Source organism: Chinchilla lanigera, unplaced genomic scaffold (genome assembly GCF_000276665.1).
Source record: "Chinchilla lanigera isolate Chin_1 unplaced genomic scaffold, ChiLan1.0 scaffold00006, whole genome shotgun sequence".
Classification (NCBI taxonomy): Eukaryota; Metazoa; Chordata; class Mammalia; order Rodentia; family Chinchillidae; genus Chinchilla; species Chinchilla lanigera.
The window spans coordinates 28,475,599-28,492,470 of record NW_004955407.1 but is presented as its reverse complement, the minus strand read 5'-3'; the positions used below and the strand labels follow the sequence as shown (position 1 = coordinate 28,492,470).

Genomic DNA, 16,872 nt, shown 5'->3' with positions numbered 1-16,872 from the left:
ATCGTCGTTGTTATTTACCAACTCCTCTGGTCCCTTAGGAGCAATGATGTATTTCTTGACTTCTTATCCAAATATTTTCAAAAGAGCAACAAATCCCAAACCCCAGTGAAATCCCTTCCCACAACTGAAGTCCAAAATAACTGCATGGTATTTTAAAAATGCAGTAGAATCATACTAACTCAATCCAGAAAGGGCATGTGTATGCCTCAAAGCCCTGACAGATTAACAGTATGTTTCTCGGTAGTACGGAATGTATTAATTTTTATTTCATTCTTTTCAGCAATTCATGTTTGTGCGTCATTCAGCTTTCTGTACCTGTGACAAATACCTGAGATAAGTCAACTTAAATAAATAAAAGTTTATCTTGGCTCACATGGTTTCAAAGATTTTAGCCCATGGTCATGTGTCCCTATTGCATTGGGCCTGTGGCAGCACAGTATATCAGAGTGGGAGCACATAGTGGAGGAAGCTGTGACCTCATGGCAACTGGATGAAAAGAGAGAGAGAAGAAGGGGCCAGGGTCCCAAATTCCCTTCAAGGGCATTCTCCCCTCTCCCAAAACCATCTTCTCTGCCAAAAACCATCTTCCTTCCACCAGGCCCACCTCCTAAAGTTTCCATCACCTCCCAGTAATTCAATGAGCATTTTGTGAAAACTTGGTATTTTCCAAGCTAGTGTTTCCCAAAGTTGCCTGATTACTGGGCTTAAGCCTTTTAAAATGCCAGTTCCCAAACTCTGCTACATTGACTCAGAGGACTGAGTGTGTCCAGGTTTCTGTCAATTTGAAGAAAAAAAAAAGCTAATGGCTATGTACCACATTTAGAGGGTGATTTAAAAGACATTTTCACCAGCACTTTACGGTTACCTCTCCACTGCCGGGTGATACATCCAGCCTATTGTCTCCACAAAGAAATATTTTATAAAAGTGACCTCACCAATCTTTTCTTATAACTAAAGGTCTGAAAACTTCCTGTAAAGGGCCAAATCATAAACGCTTTACCTCTACTGGGCTATTGCAATCTGTTGCAACCTCTCCTTACTACCACTGGTACACAGAAGCAGCGAAAGGCGACACGTATATGAACAAGTGGCCCGTAACTTTATTGACAAAGTAAGTGCATGTGACAGTATGTCAACACAACGTTACTTACAAAAGCAGACAGCAGCCAGAATTCGGCCCTCAGACCACAATTTTGCAAACACCTGTCTCCCCTTAACTCAACATGAGCACCCAGTAGACAGCCAAGTCACCACTCCACCTGTAGTGCTACATGGCATAGGCAGGATCCTCTTCCAGGAAAACAACTTCTCTTTTTCTGCTAAATTCAGTTCCCTCTCATTCTTTCATCTCTCCCAATTCCATCCTCACAAAAAAAAAAAATTTTTAACTGTCAGATTTTTCTCAGTGAAGCAAAAGTCACAGTCATTTATTACCCTATTTTTCTATAAATCATGGACATACAGTATCCATTTGAAACCAACACCAATGAATAAATACTTCTTCCAATTGGTTTATAGAACTGCACGTTCAAGCGATGGGCTGGGAAGTGCCATTAGAATCTGGTGCATACAGCAAGCTGGTCGTGAACCATTTTTCTTTGGAGTGGCCTCTTCTCTGCTCTGACGGCAGACAAGCTTCAGGTCAGAGTTCCCAGGTTCTAAAGAAGCCTCTACAATCCTGTGTGCAGTGACATTATTCCTATTCCAGCCAGCCTGTTGGGGTAAGATAGTGAAAGGCCACAAAGCAAGGATCGAGGCTCAAAATTAAAACAAGAGTCTACTCCCCAAAGACTGCTTCCTCCTTTAACTGATAAACAAAAATCGTACAAATTTATGGTGTAAGAATTTCTGATCATACACTGCCAGAGCCTTTCGTTTTAAAGGAGATTACAAACTGCTTTCACTAATCCAAATTCGCTTGGCAAAAAGATCAACTTTATATCATTTTGCCCTAAAGTGTAAAAGAGAAGTGAGGTGTTAGAACCACTGAAGCACTGGATGGTTTCTCCTTCATGAGCCTTGCAGTTCCCTTACTCAAAGAAACCGTAACATTCACCAGATGCTGAGACTGGGCTAAAGTGAGACAATGCGGCAAACTATGGCCTGAGAGTCAAATCTAGGCTACTGTCTGTTTTTTTAAATAAAGTTTTATTGGGCTGGGGATTTAGCTCAGCGGCAAAAGCGCCTGCCTGGCAAGCGCAAGGTCATGAGTTCGGTTCCCGGTACCGAAGAAAAACCAAAATAAATAAATAAATAAATAAATAAAGTTTTATTGAAAACATCCACAAGCAAATGTTTCCTGTTTTGTTAATAAGGTCAGAATCAGTGTGCAGCATTTGAGAGTTGAGCTGCCTGGGCCCCCAACCTGCCTGTATCTTTACAACTTTGCTTAATCCATGTTCAACTGATCCTTCCTTCAATTTCTGTAAATATAATATGAGAGATAATTATAATATCTATCTTACAGATTGTTATGATGATTAAAAGATTTAATATAAATATGTGCAGGAATGCCAGAAAGAAAAAGACGAGATGTGATACATTTATGTATCAACTCCCACAACGAATGTGTTCATTATTTATCATACACATGTACTAATAAAAAATTCTTTGAAAAATTAAAACGGTGAAAACATGGTGAAAAAAATTTTTAAAGAACATTAGAAAGATAATGAGCACTATATGAGTAGAAAACATTGTTATTTCAATGGGACAAATTTAGAGGAAAAATCACACCCAAGATTAAGAAAAGCTGGAGTTCGAAGACCTAAGTGTGAGTTGTGATTCTACCCTCAAAACCTGTGCAGGTTTAGTCCAGACACTTCATACCTCCAGGGCTCAATTTGTTTATCTAGGTTGGGAAACTTTTTCTGTAAAGGGTCAGAGGAAAAATAATTCAGGCTTGGCAAGCCATACAATCTCTGGTATAATTATTCATCACTTGTGCTAAGTTGGAAGCAGCCATAGACAATATACAAATGGGGGCTGGGGGTTTAGCTCAGCGGCAAAAAGCGCCTGCCTGGCATGCGCAAGGTCGTGAGTTCGGCTCCCGGTACCGGAGAAAAACCAAAACAAATATATATATATATATATATATATATATATATATATATATATATACAAATGGACGCATAGACTCCAATAAAATTTTATTTGCAAAAATGGTAAATAAATATTAATAGCTGTGTTCAAGTTAAATTATATAATGGTCATTTAAGTTAGAATTTCATACAGTTACCAAATGTCACTAATTGCTATTTTCCTTTAGACATTTTTCAATCATTTAAAAATATAAAAACCATTTTTAGCTCCAGGGCCTCACCAGAACAGATGGTAGGACAGATTTTACCTAAGGCCCATAGTTTTAGAGCCTTAACCAACACAGAATTAGCCATCATCAGGCGCAGATAAGATACATCAGAATTTGCCAAAATAGAATCATGTGTTTTAGCTTTGGTTTTGCCTTTTTAACTTGATTTATCTAGAAATTGAAGTGCTTTTATACTATTTGAGTTTATCATTTGCAGTTGATTAAACTTGACATATGTGTTCATATTCTTACAATAACACAGACATCAGGCTCCTGGAAAAAGCATAAAATTTCGTTAGCGTCCTTTACTGTTGCTATTTTCTTATAAATCATGTTTATCTTATATCTCAGGCACACGCTTTCCAAGAATGTAACCTAGAAGGACTAATAACAGCGAGTTTTAAAAATTATTATTGTAACACAGGCTTTACTCTATCTTCTTACTGCTATCCTAAGGAAAGTACGAGCTTCTTATCATCTGTAAGTTTCTCAGTGTGTACCCCCAAAGACAAGGGCATTCCCTTCATTAGCAATCAGACCGTGATATCACACAGAGCAACCACCACAAAACGGTGATTCCTCAACATCATTAATCACCCAGACAGCATTCAAACCTCCCATTTTCTCACAAACATTTTAAATTGTTTTCTCACCTCATTTTAATTTTTAATCCCATGTCCAAATATATTGTAGGTTGCTATGTTTTCGACATTTCCTAAAAATCTAGTTTCCCCCTCCACTTCATTTGTGGGGTTTTTTTGGTTTTTTGTTTTTTGTTTTTGGTATCAGAAATCGAACTCAGGACCTCGCGCTTGCCAAGCAGGCGCTTGTACTGCTGAGCTATATTCCCAGCCCCCTCCAATTCATTAAAGAAAAAATTTCTTTTAAACAACAATAGTGTCCTGAGTTACACCTCCACTATGCCTCTTATATATTCTCCCCTTCTATTCCCTGTACTTGGTCAACTGGATCCTAAAAATTATCAAATTCAGGAGTCATCTTTTGAGACTCCTATGAGGCAGTGAATAATATTCATTGAAAAGAAAATGTATTTTCCAATATTGACCTAATTTTGATAATAATGTTACCTAAGCAAGAATGAGTTTAACTTTAAACTATATGTAGTCTTCTTGACATTGGTGTAGGTAAAGACTTTATGAACAAAACCCCAGTTGCACAGGAACTATCACAAAGACTCAATAGCTGGGATCTCACTTGATTAAAAAGCTTTGGCACAGCAAGAGAAACTACCAACAGTGTGCAGAACCCACAGTGTGGGGAAAAAATGTTTGCCAGCTGTTCCTCTGACAAAGGATTGCTATCGAGAATGTATAAAGAACTCAAAAAAAAAAAAAATCAGACCCCTCAAATTTAAAGACCCAATCTAAAAATGGGCATCTGAGATGAATACCCATTTCTCAGGTGAAGAAATACAAACAGCAAGTAAATATATGAAAAAATGTTCAACATTACTGGTCATTCGAATGATGTAAATTAAAACAATCATCTCACCCCAGAAAGAATAGTTATTATGAGGAAATCAATCAGTAACAAATGCTAGAGGGAATGTGAGGGACAAGGAACCCTTTTCCACTGTTTGTGGGAGTGTAGACTGGTACAGCCACTGTGGAAATCAGTGTGGAGAGTCCTCAGAAAACTAGGACTAATAGTCCCATTTGACCCACCTATTCCCTTTCTGGGTATCTTCCCAGAAGAACTAAAAACATCATATGACAGCAATATATGCACTCCCATGTTTACAGTTTGTAGTAGCCAAATCTTGGAAACAACCCGAATGCCCATCAACCAAGGCGTGGATAAAGATGTAGGTTTTTTTAAACAGTGGAGTACTGCTCTTCCATAAAGAAAGATAAACTTGAGACATTCCTAAGTAAATGGATGTACCTTGAGACCATACTCTTAAGTGAAATAAATTGGACACACATGTGTAAATACCGTATTGTTTCTCTGGTGTGGAAAGCCAAAAGTGTAAATAAGAACCAAAATGTATGTTAAGTATTGTGAAATAGGAAGACAAAGTTCAAATAGGGAGGGGGAACAAGGGAGGGGGAGGGGAAAAGAAGGAATTTTTAAAAAAAAAATAGTGAGAAAAAGAAAAAATGGAAATGAAGCTTTTGTAAATGACGAGGGGAGGAAGGGTTGAAGGGAGGGGAGTGGAATGGGAAAAAATGAATCAAGTTATAATTATCTATGATAAAGGTGGTCGGTATGGATATCTAAAATACACCAATAAAGTCTGGTTAAAAAATAAAAATAAAAATCTATGTGTAGTCTTCTAGAGTCCCTATAAAATCAACTTTATAAAGCTCTTATAAAGTCAAGTTGGTAATTGAAATGCAAACAAGACAACACATTCAAAATACGGTTTAACCACACTGACACGGATGGTGTGTCCCCAGCATGAACACAGGGCGCATTTTGTAGTGCAGATTCATTATGGCCCCTCTTCCCCACACCGCAAGGTACATGGCAGCTGTGTCCTTGTGGGACTTTCCCTCTCTGCCCCTCTTTGCAGCTCATACATGATTGGTGCTTGTGACATCAGTGGCCTTCCTCACTGCTGCACCGAGAGACATAATGTTAAGTAAAATAAACCAGACACGTAACTTAAATATTGGATAGTTTCTCTTCTATAGAAAACCCAAAGTATAAATAATCTAAAGAGCCACATTAAAAAGTAGATAGTAGGAAGCAGGGAGAGAGATCTTCTGCAAATGGGAAGGGGACCACGGGAGGGCGGGAGGGGGAGAGAGGGGAGAGGAAGCCAAAAGAAGCAAGATGTGTTGTATACGTAAACCAACTCCACACAAGGAATGTAATCTTTGTGTACTGTTAGATATACTAATAAAAATAAACCATTTGGAAGAAAACACATTGTAAGGAAATCACTGAGCACCTGGGGCCCATAAACCTTGGTCTCCTTTTTTTTTCCCCTAACCACAACGGCATTTACCCATGAACATGTAAACCACTTAAAACTGAAAGGCTTAAACAGCTGCCTTCTGAGTGCCTTTTAGACTTTACTCAAATAGATTTCAGTTTCTAGGTCATAAGTTTACTGAAATTACAGAGAACACGTTGAATTATCTATGCTTCCAAAAATCCCAAACACTGAACTGCAGGGATCCGTAAATATTATAACCCACTGCTTTTCAGGTTTATATCTTTACTTGATAGCCTTCCTATTGTATTTTGGTTTTTTATGTTTTGTTTTGTTTTGTCTCTTTGAGACAGGGCCTCACTGTGCAGTTCAGGCTGGTCTTGAGCTCACTTTGTAGCCCAGGCTGGTCTCAAACTCACAACGATCCTCCTGCCTCAGCTTCCTAAATGCTGGGATTACAGGCGTGCACCACCACACCAGGCTAGCCCTCTTATTGTAAGAAAGAACCAAGCACAGGCCAAACCTCCCATATGGATAAGGGAGGAGAAAAAAAATTGAGTCTATATTTTTTTCTTTTTTGGTACTGGGAATTGAACTCAGGATCTGTGCTTGCCAGTCAGGCACTGTGCTGCTGAGCTACATCCCCAGCCTGAAAAAATTTAGGTCTTAATGAGCCACTCTTTCAGTTGCAAGAATCAAGAACCAATTTATCTTTAGCTTGGATACAACAAAGTGTTTTCTTCCTCATAAAACTAGGAAAGGTGTGGGCATTCTAGTTTCCTAAATAGAGGCAAAAATGAGATAATCAGAGAACTAACTTTCTCCACCTCTTCCTACAGATAGCTTTCTCTGATTAGCCCCATTTTCAGATGAAATTTCCCCATGGCCTGGTCACTAGATGCCCACACATACATTACTAGTTCAACAAATCCAGTGAGGAAAAAAGACCTTTTCCCTAAATACTGAGTAAGATAGTCCTTGGCCTAAAGGAGCAGCAGCACATGCCAGTAATACCAGTACCCTGGGAGGCTGAGCCAGGAGGATTGAAATTTTGAGTCCAGCCTGGGCAATTTAGTGATTTAGTGAGATCCTGTTTCAAAATTAATTAATTAAAATAATAACATAAAATAAAAATGGCTGGGGAATGTATCTCAGTGTGAAGGCCCAGGGCTCAATACCTGATGCCGGGAGTTGGGGAGTATTGGCCAAGCTTGAGTGCCAGGTCCTTTGCTGTGGACAAGGGGCAGAGTACTTGAACAGACAAAGCCTGTACCATAGGTCTATCATAAAGTGGGCTAGGGAGGGAAATTTTCCTCCAACTGGCAAATTAATTTTGGGAAGAGAGACTGGAGACTGGTAGGAGACTCTCAAAAATTCTAGGGTAATAATCTTCATGAGTAGAGTAGGTCAAAGTCCCATAAAACATTACAGTTTCAAGATGATGGTGAGAAATAATATATGGGATACAAATAGTATGTTCCAGATACTCAGCTAAGTTCTTTTTGTATACAAGATATTCAATGCCCCAAATACCTCTTTAAGATAACCACTGACATTCCTGTTTTCTAAAGGAACAAACTGAGAATTACAAAGTCTTGTGGTTTGCCAAAGATTCCAGAACTCACAAAGTACCAGACTCAATTTGTTGCCATAAATAAATCTCTTCATTCACACACCAAAATCCTGTTCAAGGCTGAAAATGCCGTTCACATAGATGCCTTTTTCTGTCACTCTAGCAGAAGTCTCAAGAAGATATTAGCTCATGAAGGAGAAATGCAAAATCTGAGAAAGTGAAAAGAAAGTCTATTTTGAAAGTCTTATTTGAAAGTCTTATTCCAAATGATTCAAATCTAGCTGACTCACCCAAAAACTAAAACTGTAAGTTATTCCTTGTACAGGGCTCAATATGGAGTCCCTAAAAGTAGCAATAGAAGACACAAGGAATAGTAGAACAAAATGTTATTCTAACTTCTTCTTGAGGAAACTGAGGCCCAGGAAGTTATGCCGTTGGGTTGGAGGGCAAAGGGAACGTGAATCACGCTGGAGGTTTACGCTCTGGAAGAGACTGCTAGCAGCCTCACTCTCTGGTTTTTTTGTTTGTTTGTTTTTCGTTTTTCTTCCAGTACCAGGAATCGAACTCACAACCTTGCACTTGCCAGGCAGGCACTTTGCCACTGAGCTAAATCCCCAGCCCCGCATCACTCTCTTTGTTAATGTTAATTCACATGGGAAGATGGATATTCCAATGAAATACTACTTTTGAAAGCAGAGTAAGAGTCCAAAAGGTAAGAATGTGTAGCATTTAAATTTTGAAGGAGCAATAGGAAAAGTCCCTAAACCCACTGATCTTTTTAAAATACAATTTTAAAAGTACCTCTCCTGTACTTCTCCATGCAGAATTGACAACCAAATCCATGAATTTTTCCTCAGAAGTGCTTAGCAACACCCAAGCAGTTACTTCTTTCACCAACCAAATCCCTACTTTTCCCCTCTTCTTTTTCATTGCCTCTATGTGGGTGGAAATTGAGTAGCTGAGGGAATTGAAGAAATTTGTCTAAAGGGAAGCTGATTTGGGGATGGATTTATTATCTATACATTTACGTAGTTCTCCATCACAGTATACAGTATGTTGCTGGCCTTACTGATACAAAAATGGCTGTCAGGATTATCCCCACTGCTTACTGAGCCCACTCAGTGGTACAAGACTATTGGTCATCTCAGGGAATTAATATGCCTCAGAGGGTACTCATAATTTTATAGCACTTATCTCAAACAGTATCTTGTCACCTTCAGACACTTCTAACCATGATCTACACCCCACTTCCTAAAAAGACTTCTAGATTTTTAAAAATGGAAGCTTAATCATTTGGTATGTCCAAGACCTACTGAGATAATATGTTCATTATTGTTTTGTTTTTGTGCATTTTGATTTGCTTTTAGGCATAAAGCCAGAAAGAGAAAGAGAGTAGGAAAAAAGACAGTAAGAAAATATTTTGCAAGCTGGAAATTAAATGGAAAAGTGGTGAGAAGTGATTTAGTAGATAAGAGAGAGTTAAATCAAATTTAAAGCAGGGGAAAACAGACTCAATTAAAACAGATAGCACAAAAAATCCCCCAAAGTTAAAGAATTTGCAGCTACAAGTGCCTCTGAAAGTAAAGGTAAAGGAGAAGGTAACATTAGAAGGATTGGTTTTAATTTGTTCAAGAAACAATCAAATTCGAATGAAGACCACAGTGAGACACTAACAGGCACACACCAGAAGGACTACAATTAAAAAAACTGGCATCGGGGCTGGGGATTTAGCTCAGCGGCAAAAGCGCCTGCCTGGCAAGCGCAAGGTCGTGAGTTCGGTTCCCGGTACCGGAGAAAAAACAAAAAAAAAAAAAAAAAAAAAAAAACCACTGGCATCAACAATACTTTGTCAAGAATGTTGAACATCTGGATACATTTCTGCACCAGTCAATAAAATCAACTTAGAGGAGGAAAGATGTATTCAGCTCCCCGTTTCAGAGGTTTCAGTACGTGGTCACTTTGCCCCAACACTGTAGGCCTGAGGTAAGGCCAAACATCACTGAGGAGGAAAGTCTATGATAAAGCAAGCTGCTCACCCTATGACTGTCAGGAAGCAGAAAAAGAGAATGAGAGAGAAAGGGGCTGGGGACAAGATGTAATATCAAAGGTCATGTTCCCATGACCCACTCTCTCCAGCTGGACCCCACATCCTAAATTTCCATCACCTCCCAACAGCAGCATCAGATTATGAATCCATCAGTGGGTTAATCCATTGATGAAGCTACAGTCCTAACAATCCAGTCACCTTCCACAATTATCATCTCTAAACACTGCTGCATTGGGAATAATATGTCTGGAGGACATATTACATTCAAGCCATAACAATTATAGAAGGGAATTTAAAATAGTAAAACCACTTGGAAAAACAGCTGACAGTTTTCATAAAATTAAACATCTAATAACCTGGAAATTTCACCCTTATGTTTTTACTTAAGAAAACAAAAAAATCTTTAAAAAAAAAAAAAAACAAATAACAAACTCTCTGAGGGAGAAATTAAGGAAACAACACCTTTCATAATAGCATCCAAAAAATGAAATACTTAGGAATCAGTCTAACAAAGGAAGAAAAAGATCTCTACATTTAAAACTACAGTACTCTGAAAAAGGAGATCAAAGAGGATATCAGAAAATGGAAAAATATCCCTTGCTGTTGTGTAGAAACAGCCAACATAGTGAAAATGGTCATACTCCCAAAACTGTTATACAGATTTAATGCAATCCCAATCAAATTACCACTAATGTACCTCACAGAATTAGAGAAAACATTCTTAAAACTCATCTGGAACCAGAAGAGATCTAGAATAGCAAAGGGAATCCTAGGCAACAAAGGCAAGACAGGGGGCATCACAATCTCTGACTTTAAATTATACTACAAAGCTACTGTGACAAAATCAGCACACTATTGACAAAAAAAAAAAAAAAAAAAAAAAAACAGAGGATCAATGAAACAGATTAGAAGATGCAGAAACAACTCCAAACACATGCAGCTATCTCATTTTGACGAAGGGGCCAAACACATTCACTGGAAAAAAGATAGCCTCTTTAATAAATGGTGCTGGAAAAACTGGCTTTCCACATGCCAAAGACTAAAACTAAACCCATGTCCGTTACCATTCATAAACTAATGTCAAAATGGATCCAACACTAAATCTGCTGGAAGAGAAAATAAGTAGAACTCTTGAACACATAGGTGTAGCAGAGACTTCCTGAACAAAACCTAGATCTTGTGGGAAATACTACAAAGTATCAACAACTGGGATCTCACCTTATTAAAAAGCTTTTGCACAGCAAGAGAAACCACTAACAGAGTGAAAAGTCAACCCACAGAGTGGGGAAAAAATGTTTGCCAGCTGTTCCTCAGATAAAGGATTACTATCGAGAATGTATAAAGAACTCAAAAAAATCAGAGCCCCCACCCAAATTTAAAGACCCAATCCAAAACTGGGCATCTAACATGAATACACATTTCTCAGATGAAGAAATACAAATGGCAAATAAATATATGAAAAAATGCTCAACATCACTAGTCATTTGAGAGATGCAAATTAAAACAATACTGAGATTCCATCTCACCCCAGAAAGAATGGCTATTATGAAGATATCAATGAATAATAAATGCTGGAGGGGCTGTGGAGGAAAAGGAGTACTTCTCCACTGTTGGTGGGAGTGTAGACTGGTACAACCACTGTGGAAATCAGTGTGGAGAGTCCTCAGAAAACTAGGACTAGAGGTCCTGCTTGACCCAGCTATTCCCCTTCTTGGTATTTTCCCAAAAGAATTAAAAACATCATACCACAACGATATATGTGCACTCACGTTTATAGCAGCACAGTTTGTAATAGCTAGATCTTGGAAAAAAACCAAATGCCCATCAACTGATGAATGGATAAAAAAGATTTGAGTTTTTTTTTATATAATAGAGCACTTGAGACATTTATTGCTAAAGGGATGGACTTTGAGACGACTTAAGTGAAATAAATCAAACACACATATGTAGATATCACATTGTCACACTGGTGTGAGAAACTGAAAGTGTAAATAAGAACCAAATTTTGTAAGAGATATAACGAAATGGGAAGGAACTGTTCAAAAGGAAAGGGGAACTAGAGAAGGGGAGGACAAAAGGAAGGAAAGGAAAAGAAAAAAGGAGAAAAGAAGAGAAAATGGAAACAAAGCTTTGCAAATAAGGAGGGGAAGAGGGGTTGAAGGGAGAGGAGAGGAATGGGAGGGGGAAAAAAAACAAATCAAGTATATTATGTACAGGTGCAAATTTCCTATGATTAGTGTGATCATTGTATACACCTAAATTGTACCAATAAACTTAATTAAATGAAAAAGATGTGTATAAAGTGTTCAGAGCAGATTTATGCCTTGTATCCTCAAACCGGAAGTGTGCAGCTGAGGGCACATCAATAAGAGAACAGATTTTTTAAAACTCTGATATTTTCATATAGAAGAATGTTGTCTAAGATGTTCACAAAGGGCTGGGGGGGTATAGCTCAGCAGCACAAGCACCTGCCTAGCAAGCTCAAGGTCTTAAGTTCGATTCCTGGTACCAAAAAAGAAAAAAGAAAAAAAACGATCAAGTTGCTATCTCTTAAGCAACCTCTGGTGAAGATAAGAATGTTCATAAAAAGGAACGAATTACTGCTACATGTGAAATATAATGCAGTGTGATCAAAATATACAGTGAATGTTTAATTTTTAAAATTATTACAATAAAAGACACATTGTCATTAATCCTGTACAGAATACTTACTTTCACTCTGAATATACTTATCCCATCATCATTACTACTTCCTAAAGCAGTTCTGGAAGTCCTTTTATGTATCTTTATGGGATGTGATCAGAACTGCTCTAAATGCTGTTTCTGAGTGTCATCCAAGAGAAAGGCAGGCTTGTAAAACATTGCGATGCGTCCTCATCCACCTATTCACTGCATCTGGCACTGTATAACTTCTGTCACTTCCCCCAAATCACAATAACCATGAAAGGTAAATATTTTGAATGAACTTAAGACATCAATGCATCTGGGACAGCACAATTAAAGACCTTCAGGAAGAGGACTTGCAGAACTGCTTCAGAAAATGTTGAGAACAATGAGATAATTATGTTTGAAGTGGTATGGAGTGATTTTGGGGGAACTGATAGAATGTGTCTTTATGGTAATCATTTTTTTAAATGTAAACACTCATTTTTTATTTTAAAGAGTAAAAAATAATAAAAAATATTAGAAACAATACAGAATTTTAAAAAAACAAGTGATATGAATTTAACAATGGTTGTTACAGTGCATATTGTTGTCTTCAAAGTAGTTGTTCATAAACCAATAGGAATTAGTAGTACAATTATCTTAGCTATCTTGTGTATGTATCTATATATTTTTCCTTAGACCCTCTCTTTTATATGGTACAGAATAGAACACACCATTTTTCTTCTAGACTGAGAGAGGATATTCTTTTGGATGAACATATCAGGGATGTGATGTGTCCTTTCCCCTTTCCCTACCATTTTACCTACACTTTTGAATATACATAAAATTTGAAAGAAAGTTTTATAGAGGTCATCAGAATACTGACCACCTGGGTTGTTACTTCTGGAATGTAGGAGATGAGGCAGAGGAGGGCTGCACCCTTCTGGGGGGGTTTGCTAACAAATCTTGATGAATTATTTCACTCCTTACTCGATGAACAATAAAACTCAGATAAAAATTAAAATGTTCAGGGATCCATTTGTTGACTCACTTTCCTAGAAGATAATGTCTTTGGTTCAACTTTCAAAGCCTTCCATAGCTTTCCTTCTTCTCCTCCATGTTAATTTTATGCCATCCACCTTTCTACAGTGGGACCACCTAACATTTCGCTCAGTTTCTTCAAACATTACCATGTTGGTATCTCTGTACTTTCACAGATCAAGACCCTCACTGTAGTCATCTCATCTCTGTGGTCCTTCCAACATCTGTCTGCCCAAATCCCATTGTTCATTCTCATGCTACATTACCTAGTAGCACATTAGGTGGCTTCCACTTCTTTGCTGGTTTACCACCCCACCCTCAGCATCAATTAAACTACTAAAGCAGAGATGGGTACTCAGGGACTGGTCTGTAGCAGAGGGCCAATAAAATTTATGATGCTAAGTTGAACCTGGGATACAAGTGCCTATTAGGGAAGGCACCCAATGAGACCAGAGACATAAGAAGAAAAAATTACGAGATACACTTATTTTAACAATATCTATAGTTTTAGCTTTGGAAGCAAGTTAACTTTTTAACTTTTGGTTCCTTTTTGTAAAGAGTTTTACCCAGTCTAAGAATTGGTAGCCCCAAAGCTACAGGTCTGACCAAATAAACTGAAACATTTCTGCCCTCCAAATGGCATGTTTGAAGAATATCTATGATTATTGCTTACCACAGATCATTGTTTTTAAAAAGATGCATAGATTCTTCCATCCAGAGCTGAGTAATTACTGCAGGAAAGGGGGAGGAATCTGTGGGGGGGGGAAGAAGTGAAGAAAAGGAACCAGAGAGAGAGGAAATGAGAAACATGAAACACCAAAGAAGGATGTCCGAAAAAGACAATGTAAGCTTTCCTGTGTGGTATATGATAAAACCATTCTCCTCATGTCTCTATGAAACATTCCATAAAATCCACAATATTCACCAAGGCTTCTGAGGTTGTGTGGTCAAGAGATGTAAAGAAATACTGAATCTGAACTCCAAGTTGGTTGTGGGATGACAATAGAAACTACCTAAAGGTGCAGTCTCTTCTATGTATGTCACTATTCCTGAATAGAGTCACAAAGAGAAGTGACATTGAGAACTGCAGCAGTCATACAAGTGAGAAGCTGCTGACAAGCCACTGATGGTGGTGGTAGTTTCTGAAAGAATTCATTAACTCAAACTTTTCCATTTGATTATCCATTTAGATATACTCAAAGTTTTTAGAGGCAAGGTTAAAAGTAAGTGACACTGAGGAACATGGTGAGAATCACCTTAGTAATTTTCCTCTGAATAGCAAAAAAGTAAATCATTAGCAAAGAGATATAAGAGAAGATTCTAGTTTCATAAATGGAACCAAGCTTTTCTGATGTCCTTTCATCTTAGTTCTGTCTCTAATTAATTTAGCTATGTTAGCAGCACAATTTGTAATTGCTAAATTGCAGAAGCAACCCAAATGTCCATCCACTGAGCATTGGATAAAAAAATTGTGGTACTTTTACATAATGGAATATTACTCAGCTATAAAGAAAGATAAACTCGAGGCTTTTACAGGGAAATGCTCACAACTAGACACCATAGTCATAAGTGCAATAAATCAGACTTGCATGTGTAAGCAACGTGTTGTCTCACTAGTGTAAGAACCTGAAAGAGTGAATAAAAATTAGGAGGTATGATAGACATTGTGAAATGAAAGGAAATGCTCAAAAATAAACAGCAACTGGGTGTGGGAAAAGAGAAGTGAAAGAAGGGGAAATTATGCATGTAGGCTTTACTGAAAAGAACAGTTAATGATTACTTGTTTGAACAATCTTGCATGTCTCTATTTGTTTTCCTGAGAAATCACTTTGAAGATATCAATATGTAGTACAACAACCATTATTAATTTCCTACCACTTTGTCTGTAACTCTATTGTTTGCATTGTTTCTATGCTATTTTGTAAATGGATGTCTCTTTGTTAATATGTTTTCCTTCTTTTATTTTTAAAATAAATTTTAAAAAAATAAAATAATTCAGCTATGTTGACACCGTCAACATCTCAGTGCCTTGGTTTCCTTTTCTGGAAGGGAAAAATTTTAAACTGATACTCTCTAAACTTCCACACAACTTTAAACTTTTTAAATTCCAGGAGATGGATCTATCCCCTAAATGCAAATATAATTATTCCAGAATACCAACCATGACTTTAATTCAGTAAGAGTCAACTGCTGTGTAATAGCCAAAAATACATTTTACAGCAATCGTCAAGAAAAGAAGAGAACGAAGATAATCCTTCTTCTTTTTCCTGTTGAAGCCAGTTACCAACACAACCTCCAGTTTTACTGCCAGACTCACTTAGTCATCAGATATTCAGTACCCCAGCGAAATCCATTCACTCCCTGATTATACTATGAAACCTGAGGACGTCCAGAAAAGTGACAAGGAAGAGGTCGTGTTTTGTTCATCAAAACACTTCAAATTAAGCCATCACACCCTAAAATAGTGGATTAGAATCATCCATCAGGACTTCTTCCTGAAGGCATGCAAATGCACGATCCTTGTTTAGAAGTGAAGTGTCAATTACTGTGCAGATACAAAAATGACTAATAGCTAAGCCCTAATAAGACACCTGTCAATTTCTCTTTTTTTAGCTTAGCTACTTTCGATTCATAGGAGTTGTGTGACACAAACAACATTTTGCTGACAGTTCTGTGTGTGCTTGAGGAGTGATAGCATTCAAGCTAAAATGGGCTTTCAGATATTTCCATCCACTTCTTAAAAATACATTTTAAGAATTACAGTATTAACCACAAATGAATGGCCGCCCAGCCTCTCAAATGAGATACAGAAATAGCATTGTTAAGTCCATCAGAGAAAGAACAGCTTCCCATCACTGCTCCAGCTAAAGAGGAATGAAGACGGGTTCCTAGAAGAGCGCATAAATAGAAACTGACATCTTCCTGGAATGGAGAAATCACAGGGAAGGACAGGAGTTTCTCTCCTTTTGGGGTTTTAGAATCTTAGTCTTATAGTGCATGTCTGTGTTAATTAGTATATATAAACTAGAAGAATCACATCAACAGGACAGATTTCACAGGTGCTTTTGTATCTGACACAGTAGTATACATTTTTCCCCCCCTCCGGTACCAGGAACCGAACTCACGACCTTGAGTGCCAGGCAGGCACTTTGCCGCTGAGCTAAATCCCCAGCTCCAGTAGTATACATCATTGAACATTAAGAAGCCTTACTCAAGATGAGCATGACCATAGTAAGAATCAAAGTGAGATTTCACAGGTTGCCAAATTAGCCCAAACCATTGCACTTAAATAAGTCTACATTGTCCTTTATGGTCTCTGTTCCATGAAAAAAGAAGTTTTATATATATATATA

General features: G+C 37.8%; 1 protein-coding gene across 4 annotated transcripts in view; it reads right to left on the bottom strand.

Annotated features, from left to right (window-relative positions):
* Positions 1–16,872, bottom strand: part of Map3k7cl (MAP3K7 C-terminal like) — a 74,701-nt gene that overhangs the window by 42,428 nt on the left and 15,401 nt on the right. The window lies entirely within an intron of this gene.